This window comes from Ctenocephalides felis, unplaced genomic scaffold (assembly GCF_003426905.1).
Source record: "Ctenocephalides felis isolate EL2017-DRISC unplaced genomic scaffold, ASM342690v1 CF-g0.4_SCAFFOLD_01170, whole genome shotgun sequence".
Taxonomy (NCBI): domain Eukaryota; kingdom Metazoa; phylum Arthropoda; class Insecta; order Siphonaptera; family Pulicidae; genus Ctenocephalides; species Ctenocephalides felis.
In genome coordinates this window covers 55,896,507-55,911,611 of record NW_020537324.1, presented here as the reverse complement: position 1 = coordinate 55,911,611, position 15,105 = coordinate 55,896,507, and positions in this window count along the sequence as shown.

Below are 15,105 nucleotides of genomic sequence, written 5' to 3'. Positions count from 1 at the left end.
ATTTTTGTATGTCTTCACGTTTTGAAGGTTTCTGAATATTTTGGCATACCTTAGAAAAAATAGATGTGAGTGTGTATGTATGTATGGATAGAATTTTTCGTCCATGTTTTCGGGCGCACGGATCATCCCATTTGAATGATCTAAAAAACATTAAATTTGTAATGATAGGGAGAAGTGGTGATTTTGGCAAAGGCAGGTCAAATCGTTTTAAAGTTACGGCGCTCAAAAACTGCGAAGAATTTGAGAGAACTAAGTATCTGATTTGAGTGATTCAAAAACTTTATGCTTGTGTTGACGAAACGATTGCTTTTAAAGAAAAAGAAATTTCAATAATTATTTTAATTTCCATGAAATATTTTTTTAACAAAATTTTATTCTCTAATATTTTATCATGATACGGGAAGTTCCAGCAGTTTGCCTTAAGGCACGATGCCATACCCCACTAGTTTTCTTTTCTGGTTTAAGTCATCCTGCATCTACAATTTTCATTCGTTAAGCGTCCATAAAGACGAGTCGCGTCGAGATTTCTATTTCGTCTTTGAGGAAGTCATGCAGAAGTTCTTTCTACAATTAAATCCAGTAGAGCTTTTTCCATCCTTTGAAGTACTTCTCACCTTTGCAGCATTTATTTACCTTGACCCATTTCATCTTCTGCATTCTCTTCCAGCACCAAATTTCCAAACACAGACATACTCTAAATAGTCCAGATACAACAATTCATCAGTTACGTTTATTACATGTTCGATTTCAAATATCGTATGCTATCTGAAATTTATACCATATCATCATTACAATAGTACAGTAGTCCTTGTCATACGATGCAAATATTCATGTGATGGGTTCGCGGAACTTTATAGCGGTAATGTTCCAGGTTTCAGTTGTTCTCTCTAGCGGGTTATGTATTTTAATAACGAGATACAATTGTTTCCCAAGAGCGGTATTTAACTCGAAACTTTACAGTGATTTTATAAACCTCATTATAAATAGTAATATAGAGAAAATATATCAGTTTGTTTATTTACTTTTAATTATAAAATAACTGTTATAATTGAAATATAAAGCTACCTTGACGATTAAATTTATTTAAAATAATAATTATTGTAGTTTGCTTTTGTATTCTGAGTATGCAAAATTGAATCTAAATATTGTTCGAAATGTTTCACATAAAAATTATCTAATCATGGAAATACAAACATCCTGTTGTAATTATTAAAAGTTTATTTAACATTATTAGAAACATAAAATACCCACTCTATCGATTGATAAGTGCAATAAACATATTAAAAAAAAATATAAAAAACTATTAGTTATTTAAAACCTAGTTACAACACATTTCCCATAGATATTATCTTTTTATTTTCATAGTATTTTAAATACAATTTTTGAATGATATTGTATTTCATTATTCAGAATAAAACAAATATTTGATAATACATAAAAACAGATATGGAAGCCAGATAATTAGTTTTATTTTTATAATATTTTATTCACGTATTGTTTTTTTTCAATAACAAATATGAATAAAAACTTGTCTTATTAATTCTAATTGAATGAATTGATTTATTTTGTTTATATTTCTGAACTTCAGTTCTAAATTTAAGTTCTATGAGCTGTTGGGGTGATACTTCTACGGTTGGCTATCTATTTTAATTTACTTTTATTATTAGAATTTACCTTATGCTGATGATAATACAACCTATTTTTTGTCTAATATCACTTCATCCATAACCTAGGATTTACCTTGTGTAACCTAAAGTTTAAATTGGAATAAAATGAAATTTACATCATGATTTTCTAAAGATCTTGATAATTGTCCCAGAAAATACTTGATGTTGCTTTGGGAATTTAAAACAACGCGTCACAATGAGTCGTTGAGCTTAGATGTTATTTTGCGGAAGTGTATTACAAATCCATTTAAGGAAAAAAAACTTTTAAAAAGTAGCTTAGTCATGACTTAAATAGCCTTTGTATACTGAAGTGTCGAAACATGTAACTAATGGCGGCAGAAATAAATGCCGTGGATGGATTTTTTCAACAGGGAGAGGAATTGTGTTTTGATAGAATAGGTTTGTTAAATATGCATTAAAATATTAGAATAATATGCGATATAATTATCAATGTTTTATATCAATAATTATATATTTTTGATGATTTCATGTTTAAAATTTTAAGGCTATTTAAAAATGGTAAAGGTTCAATTTTTTTTACATATTTGCATTTCTATGCACCAAATATAGATTATTAACATTATTTTATTAGCGGCGTGAGCTGTGTTTGCTAACTTATTTCATAATCCTTTATTTTTTCTTTGAGGAGGCAACCCAGCGGTCGATCACTCTCACCTGTTATATGTAAACTATTGTAGGAACCAACGATGATACCAAAATACCACCGACTATGCCAAAAATGTATGTAAATTCTTCCTCCTGCTAACCAAAGCTGATACTAATCTGTAGAGGCTAATCAGTAAAGCAGATGAAAACGTTTGATGCATTTGTTTATTTCATTATTTCTTGTATACTTTACATATAACTCGAACCACTAAACTTGAATACGGTTGAATATGATTAAATTAAATGCGACTCACTAACTCATGTTGATGTGAACTTTATAAAAACTTAACTACGACTGAACTATATTGATCTGTACCTTAAGAAAACTAAATATCGACTCAACTATAAATGCTTTTTTTTATGTGACATTGTAATTCATGTTCAATGTCACTGCATAGTGCAACTCTACGCTTTACTTAGTTCAGAACATTTACGAATAAATGTATAACCATTGACTAATTGAAAATAAAATATCCAAAATGATGAATTTGTAAATTCATATTAACAAAAAGAAAATATATTTGAACACTATAGTTTAATTGGAATGAAATTTTTGAGGCGTTTGCACGTTTTCATAAACATAAATGCTTTGTAATTAACTTCAATTTTTTACCAGTTTATCAAAATAAAGTCGAAACCATGCAATTCCAATAATATTGTAATGTAATTCTAAACTAGTCTATTAATATAAATGGTATAATATTTCACATTGTATAATGAAACAATCTGCAATTGATTCATCCATTTGTCAATTCTGGGTAACAACACATTATTATTGACATATGAGAATAGTAAAAAAATCTTCAATTGGCTTATCCAATAAATAATTCTAGGTGACGATGGACTCCTTTCAGCATATAAAAATTTGATATTCTATATACTATCACATAATTTTTCATGAAAATTCAAGTTTATTTTCATTCTTCAGTTGAAACGCTAGTTGCCCAAGATTCTGAAGAGATTGCATTCGAAAACCTGATGGCAATCTATTATTCTGCTAAATAAATCGCCGAGAAAATATATCTGAAGTAGATGAAAACACTCGCCGGCCTCTTTCGTTTTTATTGTGTCATTTTACGATTGTTCGCTGATAAAGCATCTCTCTAGTTTATCATAAACCATTAAGTCGTAAACCGTATTTGCTCTTAGGATTTAACTACCATGAGGCACCTCTATTGCTTCGAGTGGAGACGACGTCGCAATTGCGCCGTCAAGTTCGTCTTGATCATTTTTTTCAAGAAATCTGATGCACGAACTGACATTCGAATAAATCGATCGATATGGAAACAGACAAATTTTAAATTGGAAGCAGTAGATAAAGTTCTGCAGAAAAGAAATTTAGATGCAAATGTGGCACTTGATAAGTTTGTCCTTTTCAAAATCAGTAGATCGTTGATAATTTATAAAAGGTAACATTTGTTTTATGCAGAACAAAATATTAAAGATAGTGTTTCAGTCTCCGTTTAATAATTGAGTTTATAAGTTGATTTAATTATTAAATATATGTAACTTTAGAATTATTTTTAATGATAAATATAATAAATAATTACAAATAAAATGACCAATTTTAATCGTGATATTAACAGAATCGATTTTTTTATTTAAAAAAAAAGGATATTAGTTTCATTTTGCCTTGAAGCTGGTTGCGTGAATTACACGATATTTGTAAATCAAGAATTGGAATTTAGCTATTGGAAAATTGTTACTATAAACGTCTCAACTGTTTATTTCAAAAGTATTATATGCGCTTTTTATTGAAAACTAATTTTTTATTGAATGTGATTTCGAATTGTATATTACGTTATATGCCTAGAGCGCGTAGATTCAAAATGTTGAAAAATTTTCATAACTAAACCATTTTGCGTAGGCCTATGATATTTCAGAATGTTTGTTAGGATCAAAAACAAAAAAAAAAGTTAAAAAGTTAGTTTTAGTTTAAGGAAGGGGCCCGTACGATTTTTACCAAAAACTAATTAGTCGGTTCCTGTCCTTTTTAATGGTTTATACATTTTTAAAATCGGTTCAGGACTTTTTGATGAAACTTAGAAAAAAACTTTTTTGCTAAAAATCGGTGCAACCTTTCGAGAAAATGTCAACGAAAAGCCAATTTTATATTTTAGCATAAAATTAAAGTTCGAAATAATTGGCTGCGCAAAGATTTCAAAATTGTATCGTCACAATTTGCTAAAAGTTTTTAAATCTGAAATTCTTTTTGATTAAGTCGATTATTTACCTGTATCGCGAAGTTCATGCAACATGACCCAAGACAAAATGCTACTTAAAACTAGTTCGAATTATGGTGTCAAGCGAATCAAAATGACTTGAAATGTCTAGGTAACATAAAATTAACAAGCCGGATTTTTTTGCGAAATACATTTCAGAGTTCTTAAAGAAAAAAATATTTTAGAACCCAAAGTTTATTACTACATAATCACCCAATCTAGAAGCTATTTGATCCAATATAACCTGAAAGCATTTCCAATTAGTTGCCTATTTTTCCCTAGATTTATCTCTGAATTTTATATGTCGTTTCGACACCCTTCGATAATCATTTATTTGCGGATCTATTAGTCCCTAATTGTATTCGATTGTATCTGTGACCGATCTGACAATTTATTGAACTATAGGACATAGTCGTTGTATAGATAAAAAAGATATAAGATCTTGCTTGTGAAATCAAGTTCAAAAATAGGCATTAGATATAAGACTATAGTGCCATAGCGTGACAAAAAGTAATTTAGAGCGCATCAGATAAACAAGGCCATGGTCTTTGGCAATGTACATAATCTTACTTAGTTTCTTAAATAAATACGAATTTTCTTTATAAGGTGAAATTGATTGCTAATAATTAAGTGTTATGACAATAATTTTAAATAATGAATTTCAATGCACAATGCTCGTTAGGTAATGCTAGAAGATACAATTTATTATTAATTTATTGATATTATTTTTATTAATATACTTTTCTTTTTAATACCCTTTCTTTGAATTCGTATTATTTATCATCGAAAAAAATATAAAGCTTACTGATTTAATTTGTTTTCTTACGACATAAGGTATATGCAAGTTAAACAACAGAGAGATTTTAATAATTTTTTTTTTAAATATTGAGTATTTCAACAACTGCCTATAATTAATTACCATGTTACATGATTTATACGCAGAAAAATGTAAAATATGGACATCAATAATGACAAGGGTATGAATAATAAATTTTTGTCTAACTTTGTATTTTATTTTCATATGAAATATTAAATCTAATTATATATATATTGATGAATAGTTTAAGTACGAAGGTAACTTTGTAATTTGAAAATTAAAGTAGGATCGCAGCCAACTCATCAAAAATATTAACAGGTTTCAAGAATCTATGATTTTTCAAATCAATTTAAATTCATAACAATTCTTTATTTAAATACGATCTCTTTAGTGGTCATTTAAAAGCAACAATTTTGTTTCAAATGTACTACATAATCTTATTTTTAGTGCATTGAAAAATCAAATTTTTACAGTTTGATGCATAATTAAACATTTAAACTACAGAGAAATCTGAATATCTATGGATAAAATATAATTATCTTAACTTTTGAACTGATTTAGAACAGTATGATGCATATAATTGTTTAACAATCTCCTTACAAAATTAATAGAACATGATTTTTTTTTTAAAACGTGAGATAATGTCAGACCAAATATGCATCATCAATAAGATGACAATTTCACGTGGCCAAATAACAAATCTTTGCAATGCTTTGTTTAATATTTTTATTTGAAATAATAAAAATAGTTATAATCAATAGTAATGTAAAATTGCAATTTCAAGAAAAAAATTATAAGTTTCACAATAAGTTCAAACTCTAGTAAGACCTTAACTAGCTAATCAAAATACATTCAATTTCAAAAATGATCGCGAAATAATAAAAAATTTTATGTTTAAATAATTTTAAATTAATAAATAAAATAATCCTAAAAAATATAATAATATAATTGAAAAATATTGAAAGACTATTATTATTAACGACATGACATAGACTTCGACTTTTTAAATGTAGAATTTTCTGCTGAAAAATTTTGGATCCCAAAGATGCTGATGCTGAAATTGATCATATCATATTTTGTTGATTACTTTATTAATTAACGAAAAATGTATAACGGTATCATGATATATAAAATACACTTTGGGCATGAAAAAATTTCATTAGCATTAGTCGTGTGAAAAATAGAAGCAATCTTTCTATAGGCACACACAATTGGCGCCAGAGTTCAATTTGAATATTTTGATATATGTATTATGTTACTCTTAAACACCTACAAACAATAGTTTTTCAAAAAGAAATTGAATATTATAAAACGAATACATTTAGGTTACGAAGCTTTCAAATACAAGCTCGGTAGGTCACCAATCACTCCCCATGAAATATTTCACCTTACCAATCCCGTTGGCTGGCTCTAATGTGTTGTAATTATCGCTTTTGCTTATCTAGCAGCAGAAATCTGGTGCGCCATCGCATACATCGTATTTCTTGCTTAACATATTATACAGGTGCTCTGCAGATATAAATCTTCATATAAAATACACATTTATCAATTCGGTCATAGGGAATTAGATGGTTTACATCATTTGACATAGAGATTACGTGCTGGGGTAATATATGAAATTAAGGATACCAAATAACGCGCTTACCATATATTGTATGTGTGCTAGAATATTGCATATTACATAATATCGATGAATAAATCATAAAATTAATCGCAATTACAATAGGTCTTTTGAACAAATAAATCTATACTGAAAATATATATGTATATAAAGCATGTTAATTCATTGTGGAAAATCTTCATTATTCTTAACTGTTTTTATTAATTTTAATAAATTGTTTATAATTATAATTTAATTCAATATTCTAAATTGAATATTTTCTATTCTCTCTATACTAAAGTATTTGTGTTTGTGTAAAACTTGTTTTCTGAGTCTTTAAAAAAAATTAATTCACTGAAGAAAAGTCTAATTGGGGTTTGAAACGTATGGCAATCGATTAAAGATATCTCTTACAACCTAAGGTTAGAAACCTAATTTAGTACTATTCGAAATTAAACTAATGATTATTAAACTAATAACCATTTTACAATCTTGATTTGATAACAACTTTTCATAAAACTTGCCAACACAGTTTAGTGCATTTATAAAGGAGGGTTTCTCAAAATTGACCAATTTTTGAGGGGTTCTAAATATATTATTCACATTTACGCAACCAAAACTCGAATGAACAAAATGAATAAAAATTAACCATCATAATCTAAAACACATTTTCACATTTTCACCAATGCTCTAGATTGCACTTTAAAGCTCAAAATTTTTGAGATAACTTTTTTTTAATTTTTTTGATCAATGTTTTTATTATCCCTTTTGGCTCGACGTTCAGTTCTGGGACACTCTTTATATATGTGTGTGTGAGTTATATATATTATATAACCTATACATTTTCACAAATATACGGAAATATGCTCTTTAACGCAGGGGCGCAGCTTGACTTTGATTAATTAATTACTTTTAAAGTACATAAGTCATTATTTATAAATGCTAATTTTATTAACGTAATAGGTTATATTTGTATTTATTATACAGAATAATTATACATGCAGCATGTTGCTACTTTATAGGGTCTGAATGTAATAACATTTTTCTGTATTTATATAGCATATTTAAATAAAATTTAGTTTGTACAAACTAAAGTCAACACGTGTTGACTGGATAAATAAATTTATCACATTTTATCAAATATTTCATATATTTTTTGGCAATCAAAACGTTATTTGAGTTTTATAATACAAAATTATTGAGGATTTCATAAAAATGAGACGAATTAAAATTGTTTCTAGTGAATGTGAACACTGAATATATGATAGTTATCAAATTATAATTCGAGTTTTTGAAAACACATTCACTTTATATATTAAGTAGTACAACTGTCACCATAATGTTCTTATATTGTTTTCATAACTGGAGTTATAAAGGTTACATTTTATACCCAGTAACAAAGGCCAGAAGTATAATTCATAAATACTCAGATAAAAAAAAATTAAGCTCTAATGTAAAAGTTTCAGACCAAACTATATTTGGCAGCAAGCATTTGGCAAATTGCCTTTAAAGCTAGATAATTATTTTGGAAGTACTTTTGGAAAGTTCTTGTTTTACATATTTATTTTATTAATTTCAAACTTGCTGTGTTGGCATAATATTTATAAGAGACATATAATAAATTTTCAATTTGTTTTTCAAATATGCGCTTATGAAAAATTGCACCAGGCAAATTTAGAAGATCACACAGTTGACGTATTTAAAGACTTTTGAAAGTTACCTTTAATTTTACCATATAGTTATCACCATTAGAGACAGCAATGTGATGACAAAATATATCATCTATAATACTTAGTACAAATAGTAAAAGAGAAATAATTTTTTATGGAGTTAATTTTCTTGATTAACCTAAAGTATCTGTAGATAATAAAAATTAAAGAGATATGTATTACTTAAATAAAACTTCTTTATTCTAGTAATTCAAATCGTTCATTAGTGATAACCATATTAATTTTAGGTCCAATTAGTCCGAAAAGGTCGGCCTGGGCCAGAAAGCGGTCGCATAGCTTTCTAACTCTAATTACTCATCGCGATCACAATTTGTCATTCTGAGAGTTTATCTTTGAAAAGTTGTTCAATTGCGAACCCAACCCGGCCGCTGTTTAATTCATATTATTGCTGGGACCCGGTAAACGAAATATCCGTGTTGTTTGCCCAGATTAAGATTGGAAATTAATTTAGGAAATGTAATTACAGGATTTTAGGAATATAGGCTTTGAATAGGAATATTTCATCATTTAGATTTAAATGAGAGTGCTGTTTTACATTCTGAATAAGTTTGAAAAGATTTTGTACATTGTGAAAATCGCTCTTAACAAAATCGTTATGATCATTCTAATGATTATTCTTAATTTAGTTGAAAGCCTTAGAATTTTAATTTTTACTTTCCGAAAAAGAATTATGTTTTCTCGACAATTCAAGTTATTCTGAATCGAATGGGACCAAATTTGGACAATGTATGTGTCAATGTGTGTATGTGAGCTGATTGTTGAGTTTTTGTCGACGTTTTTCTAAAAACGGCTGCATCGATTTAAAAAAATTAAAAACCATTCGATGTAACTCGATTAGGACTATCGTTGGTCAGTTTCACGAGACGATGGGCCAAGCCAATTCTTTATTGTAATTTTAAAGAATGGAGAGTGATTTTTTTTTCATTTTCAAAATTTTATTTTCGAAATAAACAGTTGCACATTTAATCCAAATATATATCTAAGTATCGGAAAGTTTATGCAACTGCTATAAAGCAAAAAATTTAAGGCACAACTAATTTATTTTTGCAAGAATAGAAAATAGAATAAGTTTATCTATTATCTATATATAGAATTTTCTTCAATTATGCAAATTGAAGTTAATTAGAACCATCAGTAGAATATTGCCGGAACTATTTTTTAGTATAAAGCTAATTTAGTCAATTTCTACTTTACAAGACATGTTTAGCTTGACTGTATTTTAAAGATGTTCAGGCAAAATGCTGCGAATTTTGAAATTTGATTTTAGCGCAAAATGACTGGCGTGATTTATCAGAATATTAGGTGCTATGATTGATTATGAGTACATGTCCGTGAGTTGAGATGTATTTCAAACCACTTCAGAAAATATTGAACCAGGAACTCTCAGGATTTACAAAGCTATCTGTTTTTATCATCATTTATTATTCATGATTCATCAGAGCAAAAATATGGTCAATATGAAAGAATTCACCAATATATTCATTGAGATTTTTTTCAGAAATATATTATTCAAAGAGAAACTAAATTATGATTAACAAATCTCTAAAAACACGTTTTTGTAAAGAATTTGTGAACTTTTGATGCATAGACAATTAAAAACCAGGCTCTTATTTTTTTGTATGATTTTTGAACAACAATTACAACTTCTAAGTTCTATTAGCTGTTATGCTGAGACTTGTTACAATTTTTATTCGGTTTTATGCTTTTTTAACATTACACTTGTTATGAATAGAAAAAATCAATTTAGGAACCGTCAATAAGAAAAATAGTCGTAGTCTCTAGAATTTTGTTTATTTGTTTTTCTGAACATCAACTATCTGCAATTAATAGTTCTATAAGCTGTTGTGATAAGACTTTTTCTGAACTACCTGATTTCCAGGAATACCCGATAATGGTCATATCGATTTGATATATTTTTTTATTAGTATTTAACCAGTTGTGTTTTTTTTGGATAGTGGTGATGTATTTCAACTTATTGTAGTAAAGTCATGTGTTTTAACTTATTGTAGCTAAGCCATGGTCGGCTTAATATCATAAATCTAGAGAATGAAAATGTGGTATGAGTGATTACTATTTTATTACGGAAGACGAATATAATGAATATAATGATATAATTATTCTGTTATTGGCAAATTTTATAAAAGTTCAGTTCTATATTATATATCTTAATTTTTGGAGACAGATTGTGATCCATATTTTTAAGTAAAAATAGATATCACTACTGGTTGATATCAGGTTGCCCGAAACGCGGGTTTGAATTCGGGACTTTGTAATAACAAGGTCGGACTCTTTCCACAGCGCTATTAACCCATGTAGACTGTAAATAATTGCGTTTTAATTTTAAGAGTTATTTTACTAGAACATGTTTCATTTCTCTTTAAAAATAGAATTTATCTTCTCCACATTAATCGTATCATTCAGTAAAATTGCCCATTGGCTATATCTGTTTCCCATCAAACGTCGCGTTGCCTCGCCTGCTTTTTGTCAGTAGAAACGGCGTAGACATAACAATAAACACGAGACGAACGGCCGGGCGGTTTAGCATCGCTTTTAAATTTATTTCTCAATTTGCGGTCTCTCAATTTATTTCTCAATTTACTAGCCATTAGACAGGATTGCAAATCAACATAATTGCATTGCAGCCAGTCAGAGACTAAGCCCAGTAATTATTGTACATTTATCTGTACCCCAATGCACTCTGTTTAGAGCTTTACTGTGTGGAATATTGCTTTGTCAACATAAACCTAGAGAATGATAATGTGAGATGAGTGATTACTATTTTATGACGGTCAACGAATATTATGATAGTATTTTATTGGAAAATTATAGAGAAGTCGAGTCCTATGTTATATATACTAAAAATCCAATTGCAACTTTTGTTGTTGAATAGTGCTTGTAAAACCTTTAAAAATAAGCTAAAAAGCACATGAAAATATATCATGTTCTTTAACAAAACATAGCATTTTGAATATTTCAGCAAAAAATAAGTTAATGATATTTATTTGATTTTAGTGATTTTTTGGTTATTTCCAATAGATTTAAAGATAAGACCTTTATATATATGTAAAATGTTTTTCACGAATATTCATTTTATACCCTTAGGATCTACGCATCAGATATTATAAAATGCAGATAAATATTAAACTTCATAAAAAAATTGAATCGGTTTATAACACATTTGTTAAATTAGTTTATTTGAAATACAGATGCGAAAAGGGAAAAAATCAAACTACGAATTGCTATATGTTTTTTATGCATGTTTGTTTATTGTAAACAAAAACTTATGTTACTAACGAGTAAATAAAATACAGGAAATTAAAAACCGAGGCAGGGATGCAAAAGTTAGAAAATTAAAAAGTATTTTATAAACAAAAGTGTGTGCATACCATGGGTTTCCATTTGATTAAGCGTGCCGAAACCAATAATATATTAATTTTGTATTTATCACAGAAAATATTAGACATGCACAACTACTATAATTATTTATAATATTTGTATTGTATGTTTCAGTATATCAACTTTATATTTAACTACCCGTCGGGTAAGTTATAGTAATCGCAAAAAAATCGAAAATGAAATTTTTTATATATCTTCACGTTTCAGAGGTTTCTGAATATTTTGGCATACCTTAGAAAAAATGGTTGTATGTGTGTGTGTGTTTTTTTTGTGTGTATGTGTGTGTGTGCGTGTGTGTATGTGTGTTCGGATACAAATTTTCGTCGACGATTTCGGGAACACGGATGAAGTGATTTGAATAATTCGATAATTTGAAACATTCGATTCGTATTGATAAGGAGACGTGCTGATTAGTTTTTAGCGAAGGCAGGTTTTGCCGTTCCGAAGATTTGGGACAAAAAGTGCCAAAAACGGTAACTCTGTTTTTAAGAGAACGGAGCGTCCGATTTGAATAATTCAAAAAACATTTTACTTGTATTAACAAGATGAAGAACTGATCAAATTTTCTTGATGGCAGGTCTAGCGGTTTCAGAGATCTAGTAAAAAAAGTAAAAAAATGCCATCTGGCGGTCAAAAATGATCATTAGATATATCCACATCAAATTATCAGATATTTTTGAGATTTTAACAATAAGTATAAATTTTGTTTACATTCCTATGGGTTCCGTACCAATGCTTATCCGTTAGACGACGCCGCGATGCTTGCGCGCTTTGATATTTCGTCTCAATGCAGTTAAAGCAGTACGATTGCTTTGAAAAAAAAGTTCAGAATTTCCAAAATACAGTAGAACTCCAATTATCCGAACTCAGACTATCCTAATCGCCGATTATCCGAATCACTTTCAGAAAAACAATTGTCCAAAAAAAGTCTAAGTGCGCTATTATTCTTCCACCAGCAAAGCCAGTGTAGGCACATTGTTTGTTTTGATTTGACGGAGATGTTTCCAAAACAATGATTTTTATTTCTAAACTTGTACATAAGTACATTTTATTTATATTTAAAACATGTGAAAATGTCATGTTTCTTTCATTTAATTCAATAAAAAAATAGTGCAATATCAAAACGTAACTTTTTTTCTCTCCAATGGCAGTTTTTTTAAAAAAAAACTCCGAATATTTGATTATCCGATTCGGTCCCGGTCTACCATTAATTCGGATAATTGGAGTTCTACTGTATTTCAATATACGCTTTTCTTCAAAAAGTCTTTTTTTCAAAAAAAAGTAAATTTTTGTCAAAGATTTATAGTTTCTCAAAAATCTAATTTTTCAGAGTAAATTTTTTTCAAAAATGTTAATCTTTAAAAAAAAAAATTGGTACGGGAAGCTCCACCATTTTGCCTTAAGGCACAATGCCATGCGCTCCACTAGTTTCTCTAAGAAATCAAGAAGGATAAACTTGCCTTCTGTATATATATGTGCATTCGAAGAAGACATTTATTAGTGTTTTGTTGATTAGATAAAATCAATTTGTTGTTTCATTTTAAAGCTCTGATATCAATTTAAAAATCTGTATTTTGCATATCATACTTATTTGATCTTTAATATTTTATTCAGGCATAAAAATAATACTCAAGCTCAGTGTCGACTTGGATTTTTTTACCTATATATTAAAATTGTATATTTTATCGCTCTCAATTCAATACATGCAATTTACAAAGCAATATACTATATTATACTAAATAAAAATTCATATTTTTGTTAGTTTTATTTTTTGAATTTTAATTATTTTGTATATTTCATATCCTATTCATCATCGTCAAATTTTTCAAGTTAAAATTTCTTTTGTTACATTTTTTTTGCAAAATTGAGTATAAATTACAATTTATAATATCCTTTGGTATTCAAAAACAACTAGTTAAAAGTTGTTTCTAGAGTTGCAACAAGTGTGGTTTGTAACATAATATACCAGTGTTGTGAAAAGTTTTACTCATTAGAGGTTTGCGCAATGTTATTACCTAATTAATAAATGGCTTTACACTTTTCTTATAAGCAATTTGTGTTGCAATTAATAATTATCAATTTTCAACAATCAGAACTTAAAGGTTTTTGAGCTGTTATTATGGTGATTTAAGTACGTGGTTCTCTAAAAGACCATAATTGGCCTATCTATATTTGAATATTTTCATTATTTCAATTTCTATAATACTGATGATTCTTTCTATAATAATTTTAGAATTCTTATTTCTATCTATGTTTTTAAGTTAAAACTGATGTCACTTCTATTTGACATTAGGTTTTTCTAGGTGTATATTAAACCTGAAGCCTTTCGGTTGGGACAGTACTAAATCACAAGGAAGCCCAAATGTTTAATAATTATATTTAACAGTATGTTATTAAGTACACCTATCCTATCTATATAGGAGTTTGTAGAACAGGTTGATCCTAAATATACAACTAAGATACGTGCACTACAGAGTTCATAATAGATATAATAAATATTCCAGTGCCTTATTAATAGGGTATGTAGCCCATATTATTTACTCTGAATTTCATGCACATGCAGATTATGAACTTACCGTTTAATGAGATCTAGTGATTTAACACTGTTCTTTGAATTGTCTCTTCTCTCAATTTATATAATATAAGTGGTTGAATTTTTACAATCACTAGCCATATACTAATGAACTAATGTGTAAGAAATTATGCTTTTATATTTGTGAAATTGAACTTTCAATCTACTCATTGATTTAATTTAGTGAATTTGTTCCGAATCGCTGCAGTTTGCCTTAAGGAGATACAATGATGCCATTAATTCTTTTCCAAAATCCAAGCAGTTTCTCATCAGTTAAATCGCTGGCAAAGCAGATGACAAAATTAGTTTGTCTACATAAATATTTACCAAAACTCAGTTATCTGAGTACTTAAAGTGTTGTCTTGCCTACTTGTTTTCCATTATTCTAGGAGCTCATTGTTAATCATCTTTGTGCCTCCAAGAGCATGCACCATG